Source organism: Carassius carassius, chromosome 14, assembly GCF_963082965.1.
Source record: "Carassius carassius chromosome 14, fCarCar2.1, whole genome shotgun sequence".
Classification (NCBI taxonomy): Eukaryota; Metazoa; Chordata; class Actinopteri; order Cypriniformes; family Cyprinidae; genus Carassius; species Carassius carassius.
This window is the reverse complement of record NC_081768.1, coordinates 17,093,860-17,107,456: the sequence shown is the minus strand read 5'-3', so window position 1 is coordinate 17,107,456 and position 13,597 is coordinate 17,093,860. Positions and strand designations below refer to the sequence as shown.

The following is a 13,597-nucleotide window of genomic DNA, read 5'->3' as shown; positions in this document are numbered from 1 at the left end:
GTCAAAGCTTCATAGCCAGCTCTTTTACGCTCCTGCATTGATTGTTAATGTACACTGCTGGTTACCTCAGTTGCTCTTGCTCACCACGTCGTGACTGCAGTGTGAGGATACATGTTAAGTTTGCAGTAAAAGATGCTTGATGTGAGAAGTGGACTCTTGGCTGCAGTGTGATGCTGATGCTTTTATTAACAGCTGGTGTGGACTTCAGCAAAGTAGACTTCACTTTTACTTTCGTTGTTCAGATTCTAGGACTTATTGTAAATGATTAATCAGTGTATATAAGAAAAAAATGATTATTTATAACAACAATTATAACAGTTTCATCTTCTGACGTCACTTAGATGATGCAAGCTAATGGTTAGCAAACAAAAATATGCTCTAAGAACATTGAGCTAACATTCCCTTTAAGTTATGAAAATGTTATTTTTCCTTGGTTACAGGATTAGTTCACTTCCAGAATAAAATATTTCTGATAATTTAGTCACCCCTATGTCATCCAAGATGTTCATGTCTTTCTGTCTTCAGTCACAAAGAAATTTAAGGTTTGAGCAAAACATTCTTCTTTCCAAAGACACCAAAAGTATGTTTGTAACACACTGAAGTAGGAAACTGTTACAATTATAAGCAAGCTAGAGTACTTTCAGCTGTGAGTCCCATAAGTGCTGGCTAACAGGTTAAAGACCAGATAACTCTGAACAAACTTTCCATCAACATTAATGGAAGAAGATCTGAGACACTTGCCAGAACGATAGCCAGAGTTCTAAGAGCATTTTTTAGTTAGCTGGGTGGATACTGTTAACCAATATCCAAATGACTTATTAAGCAATATCCAATAACCAAATTACCTGATTTATTTGCATTTGGTCTAGCTTCTTTCTAGTTAGGGCTGTGTTAATGCAATCACATATCAGCATACATTACTTTTTTTCACCATATTGCATTTACATTCAAGTTTTTGAATTGATACATATGTGAATGTGAAAGTCATGACATTTGACCCATCCAAGGACACACACACAGTGAGTACGGAACACACACCCAGAGCAGTGGGCAGCTATTTGCTCCAGTGCCCAGGGAGCAGTTGGAGGTTCAAGGGCACAAGGGCATGGGTAGTGAGGGTGGAAGAGAGCGCTTTTCATTCACTCCCCCCATCTACAACTCCTGCAGGCACTGAGACTCGAACCTGCGACCTTCGGTCACAAGTCAGACTCTCTAACCCTTAGGCCTCAGCCTACCCGTATCAATTCCTACACTTTAAAAAAAGGGGTTTTTCAAAGTAAATAAAAATTCATTATTGGAGTACATTTTACAGTAAAACACTATTTCAGTCTTAAAATCTACTTAAAACGTTCACGTTTAATTCAGTGTGCTATTTGTCATTACTTTGTCATTATTTATGACCTTTAATAGCAATTTCTGTGTGAAAATGGTTTTAAGTATGCTGTTCAATTAATAAAAAGCAGTTGCCTAAATAAACAGAGTCTGGATTCACATTGTCTTTAATTCTGCAGCAACCTGCACCAAACCAAAGCAGATTGTTTTGCAGTGATTTCCTCTACAGCTGTCCTTGTCCTCAGTCTCAATGAGTCTCTCTTTTTTCCTTATTTTTCTTTTTTCAGTTTTTGTTCTTTTAATCCTGTTGTGTTCCTCTCAAGTGAGGATCCCTCTCAGCCTCTATTCTTCTGTTCCTCTGATGTGTGATGGGCACAGTGAAATGAGTTCATTTTAGACCGCACTGTTAGATAGGGCTGTGTTACCATAAGTATGGCCTCCATTGTGTGTACAGGTGTGTGATGTGAGGTGTGTTTCCTTTAGCATTTGTATTTGTGTTTGTGTGTGTATCTGTCAGGGTGCTCTGTGAAGAAGTTGAGCTGCTGGAGTGATAATTTTAAGCAGTTGTCATGGGCAACAGCTGCTTCTAATAATAGAAGCTGAAGGAGGCATTTGTCCTAAGCGAACCTGAGGCACACCCATGCATCCTTTCTCTCTTTTAGTCTTCTGTTTTCTGCGGCACTCACATAAATACACTCAAATGTTGTCATCTTCATGGGGCTTCACCCTTCCTGTCTGAAGAGCAGTTATGTGTTCTCTTACGAGAGCTCTCTCGTACTGCGTCTTAGCTAAGACGCTACGGGAAAAGTCTCTTTTCACGAAATACTGAAGCAAAAAATTATCCTTAATTTTGTATTTTTGTAAAGCGCATTTGCAGCAGTACACAGCCATAGGCGAGACGGCTCGTTCGCTCATTGGCTTGTTCTGCGGCAACTGCACAGCCTATCGAGCGCGGGCTGATGCAACATCAGACCAATAAGGGCGCTTCGCGCCCTTCTTGCCACTTCCCGCCGAAACGGGTGTGGCCCAACCTATAAAAGGAGCTCGAAAAGGCTGACTCACCTGATTTTTCATCTCTTCAGCGAAGCTCACGCATCGCTGGATCACGGAGGAAGCAAGCGCCGTCTGAGAAAGCACATCAGCAGGACGAGCCATTCTGAAGCTGCTGGCATCGCCGCCTTCCATTGCCGTTCCTGCTGCGCTATCCGGCGCCTATATCCTTTCAATCCTGTTATATACAAGCTGTTCTTTATGTGTGTGTGTGTGTTCGCCCTGCGACACACACTCGTAAAAGAGCTCGCGTCTTTTTTAAGATGCCTTCCTGCGGCTCGTCAGAGCCCCACTCAGCGAGGGAGACCGGTACGTCATCTGTGTCTCCTGCCTGGGTGAAGATCACGCAGCGCTCGCTCGCTGACGGCGGATGCCCCCACTGCGAGCTGTTGCCATGGTGACTCTGAGGACTCGCCTGGCCTTTTTCTCTGAGCCTGCATTCTCCGCTGCGCTGAAGCGCCGTAAAAGCATCGCTTCCAGCGGATTCCGGAACCGTCTTCAGCTCAACCGAGCTCGCCGGTTCGCCCTGCTTCACCGGCCCCCCCCCTGCATCGCTTCCCGGTGGGCAGCGCCCGCTGTTTGCCGGCGCGTCGTCCGAGGAAGTCGATCTCAGGGCCGCGTCGGGGGAAGAGGACACGCGCTCTCTGCTGGCTTCGGGCAGTGATGGCTGGGCGAGCTCCGAGGATCTCGCGCCTTCTGCTCAGAAGCCCAGCAGACGAGCTGACATCGAGAAGGAGCCGGGGCGAATGCTCGTGTTGGCCGCGATGTGTCTCGGCCGCGAGTGGTTTGCACCAGCGCCCCCCCCTCTCGTTCCCGGCTGGATGGTATTTCCCTTTCGGATGAGCGTACTTCTCAAAGCCCGCCTCATTTCTTCCTGAGCTTCACGAAGAGGTGGCGAAGGCTTGGAACGCTCCATATTCAGCACGAACTCGTTCGTCTGTCTCACTAGCATTCTCCACACTGATGATGCTAAAAACAGGAACTACCACTCACTTCCGCCGGTGGAACAGGCGATAGCGACGCACCTTTGTCCGCCCTCTGCTGGACGGCGGCAAAAGCGGTGTTGCCATCTAAAGCCTCCTGTGTGACGCTGCGTCGGCACTACTAACGATGACTGCTTCATCGAAGCGCAGGTGTACGAGTTCCGCTGTGGCTGAGCTCTCACCCAAGCGCGCCGCTGTTTCAGTTCCAGGAGTTGTGACTGTCTCAGCGTTTTCTGCAATGCGCAAGCCTGCACAGTTGCCCGCTTGCCTGCACACAAAAGCCGTTATCACAACAGCTTCAGCAACGCAGCTCGAGACCCCCGTTCTCGCTCTACTGGACGTCGCCCCGCGCCGCGGGGACCGCGGCAGAGGATTACGGTGAGGCCGGGAGCCCCGAAGCCATCCTGGGAAAGCCATCTACGCATGCTGCATGACGCTGCGTCGGCACTACACACGATGGCTGCTTCATCGAAGCGCCGGTGTACGAGTTCCGCTGCGGCCGGGCTGTCACCGAAGCGCGCCGCTGTTTCAGTTTCCAGAGATTGTGACTGTTTCAGCGTTGTTTGCAATGCGCAAGCCTGTACGGTTGCCCGCTTGCCTGCACACGAAAACCGTTATCACGGCTACCCAGATATTTCCCGAAAAAGGTGTAATTTCTGGTGTCCCGGCCACGGCCGATGGTGCTATAAATGTAGTGACGATGCCCACTGCTCAGTGCCCATCTCCGCATATAAGCACAGCCCTTCACACAGGGCTCGCGCCTATAAAAGCGACTCAAGTCGATCACGCGCACTACATAGTAGACGTGCCCACTCCTCAGTGCCCACAATCACTATGTCACACGCGTCATGTGGTTTCTGTAAAAACGAAACCCGTGCACGTTCGTCCGGCCACGGCCGATGGTGCTATAAATGTAGGGACGATGCCCACTCCTCAGTGCCCATCTCCACATGTAAGCATAGCCCTGCACACAGGGCCTGCGCCCATAATGTCGACTCAAGTCGGTCGCGCACACTGCATAGTAAACGTGCCCACCCCTCAGTGCCCACAATTACTATGTCACACACGTCATGTGGTTTCTGTAAAAACGAAACCCGTGCATGCTCGTCCGGCCACGGCCGATGGTGCTATAAATGCAGTGACGATGCCCACTACCCAGTGCCCATCTCCACATGTAAGCACAGCCCTGCACACAGGGCTAGCGCACATAAGATCGACACAGATCGGTCGAGCGCGCCGCATAGTAAACGTGCCCACTTCCCAGTGCCCACATACACTATGTCACATACGGCGCGGGGCTTCTGTAAAAATGAGACCCGTGCACGTACATTCTGCACAGGCAGACAGCGAGTTGAAAGTGGTAAAAGTGCACACATGCAGCCCACGGTTACTCGCAGATATATCGAGTCCCACGGGACCCGCTCAGCCTCCCTCCAGTCGGTTAAGCGCCGGAACGGGGTCGAGGAAGAGCGATCTGCCCGCTGTGATCAGCGCGCTCCCCGCCTCAGATGCGCAGCACACTCGAGCGCCGCCGTTGCCCAGTCAACAGAGCGCGTTTCGCATCCAGCCCTTAGCCATTCATGCAGATGCATGGTCAGTGCTTCCAGGGGTTTCGGATTGGGTGCTAGGCATTATAAAGAGAGGCTACTCGCTACAGTTTTCTCGACGCCCACCGTGCTTTTCAGCGCGCGTCGAAACTACGGTCAAAACAGAAGTAGCACACATACTTCGGGCCGAAATATCAAAACTGTTGAGCAAAGGGGCTGTAGAGCCTGTGTCTCAAAGCGAGGGGGGGCTGTACAGCAGATACTTTCTGGTGCCCAAGAGAGACGGGGGTCTCCGGCCCATACTGGATCTAAGACAGCTGAACAGGCATTGATGAAACACAGTTTCAAAATGTTCACGACCAGGAAGCTCCTCGCGCAGATTCGCAGAGGGGACTGGTTCATGTCAATAGATCTGAAGGACGCGTATTTTCAAATACAGATAGCGTCAAACCACAGGCGATATTTGAGATTCGCCTTCGAGGGCCAGGCATACCAGTTTGCAGTCCTGCCATTCGGCTTGTCCGTAGCTCCTCGTACGCTTACGAGGTGCATGGATGCAGCGCTCGCTCCTCTTAGACTCAGAGGCACACGAGTGCTGAATTATTTGGACGACTGGCTGGTTCTGGCCCGATCATGAGCGGAGCTCATGGACCACAGAGCCGTTTTACTCGATCACCTCGAGAAGCTCGGCCTCAGTGTCAATTGGGTGAAGAGTTCGCTGAACCCGTCAGACGATCCTGTTTCTGGGTATAGTTCTGAACTCGTGTTCCATGACGGCGCGGCTGTCACCACAGCGCGCGATGGGCATTCAGCGTGCAGCGAGTTCTTTCCGCTGTGGCGCGACTGTGTCGCTCAAACACTGTCAAAAGATGCTGGGTTTCATGGCCTCAGCATCTCCGGTTCTGCGGCTGGGCCTGCTCCGCATGCGCCCCCTGCAGTTCTGGCTGAAGGCTCGGGTGCCGCGCAGAGCGTGGGCGTCTGGCCGGCTGCATTTCAAGGTCGATCAGAGCTGTGTTGCGGCTCTAGCACCTTGGACAGCGAACGGCTGGTACCGATCAGGTGTAAGCCTGGGGACTTCCCCGAGTGTGAAAATGGTGTCGACGGACGCCTCCACTTCGGGATGGGGAGCGCTGCTCGAAGGCAGACCGTCCTTTGGCCTATGGTCAGAACGGGAAAAGCTCCATCATATCAACTGCCTGGAAATGCTGGCAGTGGAGAATGCGCTGACGCGCTTTTGTCCCCATATCAAGGATCACCACGTCGTAGTCCGTTCGGACAACATGTCCATGGTGTCCTACATAAATCGCCAGGGCGGTCTCGGGTCCCGAAACCTGTACAGGCTGACGGAACGCCTCCTGATTTGGGCTCAACGCAACGTGCGCTCGCTGAGAGCGGTGCATGTGCCTGGACTGCAGAATCTGGGTCCAGACAGGCTGTCCAGAGGCAATGTCCCTACGGGAGAATGGTCTCTACACCCGCAAACAGTTCGGCTGTTGTGGGAGAGATTTGGCATGGCGGAGGTGGACCTCTTTGCGTCCCACGGAAACGCTCACTGCCCCACATTCTTTTCCAAGAACGAAAGCGCGCTGTCACGGAAATGGCCGTGCTGCCCGCTTTATGCGTTCCCTCCCGTCTCCCTCCTTCCGCAGGTGATAGAACGGGTGAGAGAAACGAGATGTTCAATACTGCTTGTGGCACCTCTTTGGAAGAACCATCCATGGTTCCCAGATTTGATGCAATTAGCAGATGTCGCCCCATGGCCGGTACCGTTGAGGAGAGATCTCCTCTCGCAGGCCAGGGGCTCGATTTGGCACCGATTTGACCGGAGTTGTGGTCCCTCCATGTATGGGCACTCAACGGTTACCCGCTGATCTCGCAGGGGGAGTGCTAAATACCATCACTCAGGCTAGAGCTCCGTCGACACGACGTCTGTATGCCTCGAAGTGGTCGGTGTTCTCCAGCTGGTGCACAGCTCGAGGTTATTCACCCCTTAGTTGTGAGGTGACGGAGGTCCTCTCCTTCCTACAGGAGCTGTTGGATAAGGGCAGAGCCCCATCCACGCTCAAAGTTTATGTGGCGGCCATCGCGGCGTTTTCTGAAACGGCGTCCGGTCAGTCAATAGGAAGGAACGATTTAGTCATCCGGTTCCTCAGAGGAGCTAGGAGGCTGAATCCTCCCAGACATCCGTCAGTCCCTATGTGGGACCTCGCGGCGGTTTTGGAGGCCTTGAAGGGTCCCCCTTTTGAGCCTATCCAATCGGTTAGCCTTCAGCATCTGTCGTTCAAGACAGTATTCTTGTTGGCTCTCGCTTCTGTGAAGCGTGTGGGTGATTTGCACGCGCTCTCGGTGAGCCAGTCGTGCTTGGAGTTTGGGCCCAATGACTCAAGGGTCATACTCAAACCTAGGCACGGTTATGTGCCGAAATCCCTCAACACACCGTTTCGGGCTCAGGTTATTGCCCTGTCTGCCCTGCCGGTGTCAGGGGAGGATGGAGACTCGAGTCTTCTTTGCCCTGTCAGGGTTTTAAGAGCTTATGTGTCTTGCTCTGCTGCCTCTCGGCAGACGGAGCAGCTATTTGTCTCGTTCGGTGGACGTTCCAAGGGAATGGCTGTTTCGAGACAGACTCTATCCAGATGGATAGTTGACGCCATAGCGTTAGCTTACGCTTCCAGGGGCCTTCAGTGCCCGTTGGGCGTCAGAGCACACTCCACAAGAGGCGTCGCCTCGTCGTGGGCGTGGTCTACTGGTATCTCCTTGCAGGATATATATATGTATCGCCGTCTACATTTATCAGGTTCTATAACCTGGAGGTTCCCGCCTTGCAAGCAAGGCTGCTGTCGGTATAGAAGAATCAGGGCCCTGAGGGGAATTCTGAATTCATGAGCGCTAGGCGCTGCCGACTGTTATATGGGCAGTATTGCGTAAGACCCGCATTGCCACATTGGTCAGGCCTTGCCTCGGCTGTGTGATGTCATATTGCCGCATCTACGGATGCTGCTAGATATGGGACGGAGGGTTTTTCCCCCTTTTTTCTGTCCCGGACTCTCTGTGAGTCCCTCAGGTGACTGTGCACTGTAAATCCTGGGCGTTGCTTCAGGTTTATCGGTGTGTGATCCCTGCGCGCACGGCGTTTTACATCGGGTTCCCGTAGCGTCTTAGCTAAGACGCAGTACGAGAGAGCTCTCGTAAGAGAACGTACTCGGTTACTAAACGTAACCTCGGTTCTCTCTAGAAGAGCGAACGAGTACTGCGTTCTCTGCCGTGCGTACGATTCACTCTGGTTCGCTTCGGCGATGAAATAAATCAGGTGAGTCAGCCTTTTCGAGCTCCTTTTATAGGTTGGGCCACACCCGTTTCGGCGGGAAGTGGCAAGAAGGGCGCGAAGCGCCCTTATTGGTCTGATGTTGCATCAGCCCGCGCTCGATAGGCTGTGCAGTTGCCGCAGAACAAGCCAATGAGCGAACGAGCCGTCTCGCCTATGGCTGTGTACTGCTGCAAATGCGCTTTACAAAAATACAAAATTAAGGATAATTTTTTGCTTCAGTATTTCGTGAAAAGAGACTTTTCCCGTAGCGTCTTAGCTAAGACGCAGTACTCGTTCGCTCTTCTAGAGAGAACCGAGGTTACGTTTAGTAACCGAGTACGTTTTATTCATAAATAAAGGGGTGATATTATGAGGAATATCATTTCCTTGATCTTTTAATATAATATTGTAACTTACTGAACTCAAAACTTCTAAAAAAGATGATATGTTCGTAATATCACAACCTGTTATTATTTATGTGATATATGATGTTCTTTTAATTGTTCAAAAAAAATCACAACTTCCACAAAAAAATATTAAGCAGTGCAACTAGTTTCAACACTGATAATAAGCAATGTTTTTTTAGCAGAAAATCAGCATATTTGAATGATTTCTGAAGAATCATTTGACATTGAAAACCAGAGTAATGCCTGACGAAAATTCAGCTTTGCATCACAGGAATAAATACAATTTACATCATTATTAAAATATGGTAAAATAGACATATTTTAAATTGTAATAATATTTAATGATATTACTGTTTGTTCTGTATTTGTGATCAGATAAATGCAGTCTTGGTGAACATACTGTATGAGACTTCTTTCAAAAACATTACAAAATCGTAACGATCCCAGTCTTTTAAATGGTAGTGTATGTCAAAAATATTATTCCTAACATTAAATGTGAGCAAAACTGCATGTATCATCTCTCCCTCCTGAAGGATCCCAAAGTTCTTGTCACTTGTAATATTTAACAAGATCTCAGTAGCATTTCCAAAATTGAGTTAAAGGTTCATGGAATTGATGCAATATATCATCTCAGAATAAAAAATGTTTAAGGACATTTTTTTCCCCAAAGACATGTAATGAAGTGATTGCATAGGAAGTTTTAAATCTGCAAACTATGCTGGATGATGTGCGTGTGATCTGTGAGAAGCATCTTAACAGAAACTTTGCAGTACAAATCAGTGTGGAGGAGCAGTAGTGCTACGACAGGACCTACCTGCACCCCTTTAGGGCAGCTGAAACATCTGAAGTGCTTTTAGTACATCACACATATGGAGAATACTAATTCATCAAAATTATTTACATTTTTAATAATCACTGCTGTTCCTTTTATATGTTTAATGAAAAATGTTGCATATTCCCTGGGTTAATATTGATAGGATAACATTTTACTGCATTGCAGCAAACAACGCCTTGTGCTAAACTGTTATTACCTTAGAACACAAGAATATATATCTAGACCTATTTAACTATTCAAATGTTTATAATAAAGGAAAATTAGAGAAATTAAATAGCTTATAAAACATTTATTCAGTCGGGTATAATGTATTTGCAATATTTTATTTTTAGCCACAGCAGGACAGATAGTCTCTTTAATTTGTTATGCTATATTTTTTACACAGTTTTTATCTTTAAACTTTAGGGAAATAAACTGCACACGGCATTCAGCACCGATTTCATGCTTTTTAGTTGAACCTAGAACAGCGGGAGATGGAACTGTCCTGTTTTGATCACAGAAATAATGTTAACATGGACAGGAACAAAGAAAATTTTAAATGAATGAACAGCGCTCTCTTCCACCCTCAATACCCATGGCTGAAGTGCCTTTGAGCAAGGCACTGAACTCCCAGTTGCTCCCCGGGTGCTGGATCAAGTCAAGTCAAGTCAAGTCTGCTTTATTGTCAATTCTTTCACATGTACAGTACATACATACAGAGAATCGAAATTCCATTACTCTCAGACCCCCGGTGCATACAGATAACATTAACAGTAGAGCCTAAAAATCTAGATCAAATATAAAATATAAGAAACAACTATACAATAAGGGAATGTAAAAAAGACATAATAAAATTAAAAATACAGTTAAATAAAGCAGCGCAAGGCACATGGCAGATAGAGTGCAAATCAGTGAAGTGAACAAACAGTTCAGATAAAAGATTTTTAGTGCAAAAAAAATATATAGCTATATATACAGTAGCTGGATATATAGCTGCCCACTGCTCCAGGTGTGTGTTCACGGTGTGTTTACTTCTCACTGCTGTGTGTGTGCACTTGGATGGTTTAAATGCAGAGCACCAATTCCGAGTATGGGTTACTATACCTGCCAAATGTCACGACTTTCACTTTTTCACTTTCGACATTTCTACTTGAAACATTATGTTAAGTGGTTGAACGTTGAAAAAGAAGAATTTAATAATTTGCATTATAACTTGCAGAGTAGAATAAAATAGTTACAATTATCAAATATGTGTTACTTTGCCTGTCACTTAAACATAAACCATCATCAGAGAACTGTGAATTAGGGCTGTGCAAAAATTGAATGTGATTTTCATGCGCATCTCTTTCAAAACAAAACCGGCCCAATAGATATTTAGCCCCTAAAATGCGAATTTAACCAAGGGAACCCTGCCAAAAAAATTTGTATTTTATCTCCTGGAATGCAAGGTTTATCAAATTTGATGTTAAATCAATATAATGTTAAAGTGAATATTTTGCGTCTTGACAAGAAAGTTTAGGAACCTCTGGTCTACAGTAATTAGTTCTAATTTAATGCAGTCAGAAGTTATTGTTATCTTTTTTCCCTATATCAGTGTTGGTTTTTTAAAGATGCATAAAGTACTTTGATTCTGAACTGCTTTAGCTCCATAAGTTTTATCTGCCTGTCAGTCTAAATGTGTCTTAAAACAGACACAGACTGATGCTGTGATTGTTTTATAGGGGTTTGTAAATGTCTGTGAGAGACAGGGAAAATCCACTCTGTCTGTTTAACCTTCACTCTCATTTCTCATGTTGGTTTAATGGGATCTCAACTTAATTTGTTTCACCACTTATTCAGCTGAAAAACTTGGCAACTGGTAGATGGAGTTTAAGCAGAAGCCTCTGTGCAAATGTGGCTGCGATTTTCAGCCTAACCTTTGACTATACATTTTGTCCCAATGCATTTGGGATCTTAAGAGGCTCTTTCCTTTTCAGAGCAAACCTAAATGAAGTGCACAGTCATGTAAGTGGCAGTTACTGAGAGCAGAGCAGTGTCTGAAATATGGATGTTCTGTTGGAACGGGATCTCATTTAGTTTAATTTAAGTTGGTGATTTCACAGACTTGATTAACTTGACCTCAAAACATTTATGAATGCAAAGCATCTTTATGTTATTGTGGAGCATGAAGCACCAGGGCCACGCAGTTGTTATAATTGTGTTGTTTTATCTGCAGAGGAGAGCTTGTCATGTTGGATGATGCTTTGTGTTTTTACACATCTGGAGGCAGTGGCTGTGTGACCTTCAGCTGAGAAAACTGGGTTAGTGTGGTCTTGGCTGAGGGGAAGGGAAGCTTAGTCTCGAGGTGGTTGACATCCACTTAAATATGTCAGAAAAAGGATGCAGATGTCCTCCCTGAGATAACAAATGCAGATGAAATGGGGGACGAGATGCATAGCAGTGATGCATTTTAGTTTGTGATGTACGTACTTTGTTTGCATATGCTAATAATCATGCACATGCTTTCACTCTTAAAACAACTGGAAATCCACACAATTTTCATTTAGCATTTTTATTTTCATAAGTACATACTTCTGCACATTTTTTTCACGTTATACTGTCCATGTCCAAAAAGGTAATAAAAACATCATCAAAGTAGCCCATGTGACATCAGAGGGTCAGTTAGAATTTTTTTAAGCATATATGTTTATATTCCAGATATATGAAGAGGGTTAATTACTCCAAATTTCCATGCAGAGGGAGAAATTCCTTGTGTTATCAATAATTTAATCATCTATGTTAGAGGTCTGGTAAATAATTCTTTATGAGTTAAAAAAAATAGTATCAAATTCATATTTATCTTTAGCTGTTGAATTTTCAAGTGAACTAATTATTCTATCAATAGAATAATTGATAGAATTCAATTTCTTCCTTCCCGTTCTCTATTTGACACCTGGTAAGAATAAACTTGGACAAGACACTATCCATCAATGCAATACATGGATTATCCAGACAAATAGCATGGTCGCTAATTCATCCAACTCAGATTTTTTATATTTTACTGTGAAATTTCTCAGATTTTTCCATATCAGTTTAGAATTCTATTATAGAATTGTTCTTGCTTTTCTAATCTGGCTTATTACTCTATTTATTAATTTATTAAAATTACACATCTCACATTCCATCTTAGATTTTAGAAACTGTTTCAATTCATTATCTCTTTGTTTGATGAGGTAAGCAAGGTAAGCAATTTTTCTTCCTTGGTCTGCTTTTAACTTGTCTCTTAAAACTATTCACAGTAGTTTGAAAAACATTCATTAGAACATTTGTATCCCTTTAAACACAATTTTGAGAAAAATGTTCTTCCCACTTTATATCTTCTATGCCCTTTTTAAATGACTCAAATCACTTTGGTATTCTAAAATCCATGTTTTTCCATTTATAGTCTGATGGTTAAACATCTTCTTTGTCAATTTTCTTACAACCAAAGTTAAATTATGATCTGGCAATCCTGAAATAATATTAAAAGTCTTAACTACGTGATCAGGTTTATTTGTAAAATTTAAATCAATTTGTGTTTCAGATGATCTTATTGTTGTGGGTCCATTTACAAGCTGCTTCAGTTCAAAGTTACTAGTTATATTTTTCAGTTTCTTCCTTCCCATTTTATCTAACCAATTTATATTTAAGTCTCCAAACAGAATAACTTCTTTAGTAAAATCACATAATTTAAGCAACTTATATAATTTATCATATTTTTTTTTTTTTTTTTGCCAAAGGTGGCTGTTAAACTGCTATATTTATGAAATACCTTTGTGGTGAAAGAGAAACATCTAAAGCTACATATTCAATATCAAAGTTATAAGATAACTAATCAGTACACAGAATGTTTAATATGAATATTAAACATAATACCCATCTCTACTCATCAATTATTGGCTATCGTCGGCCCAGGATTTAGACACATTAAAAATCCTGATTTCTCTGCAACACTCCAGTGAGGCAATCGCCCTTCACTTGTTGAGGTGCACCATCCGTAGTAAGTGCCACTGGTGCATTCAAGTGAGGTTTAGTCGGTCCCAGATTTAGATGTACATCTCCTGAGAGTAGTAACAGAGTCAAGAGGATATATCCAAACACACTCCATCTTTCTTCGACCTGTTTGATGTTCTTTCCTTTTA

At 44.9% G+C, this 13,597-nt stretch overlaps 1 protein-coding gene and 1 long non-coding RNA gene across 3 annotated transcripts in view; one reads left to right on the top strand and one right to left on the bottom strand.

The window, feature by feature from the left end:
* The window catches only part of LOC132157207 (uncharacterized), a 212,484-nt gene that overhangs the window by 156,152 nt on the left and 42,735 nt on the right, over positions 1 to 13,597 (bottom strand). The window lies entirely within an intron of this gene.
* The window catches only part of gabrb1 (gamma-aminobutyric acid type A receptor subunit beta1), a 30,601-nt gene that overhangs the window by 3,957 nt on the left and 13,047 nt on the right, over positions 1 to 13,597 (top strand). The gene's annotated exons all lie outside the window — the stretch shown is intronic.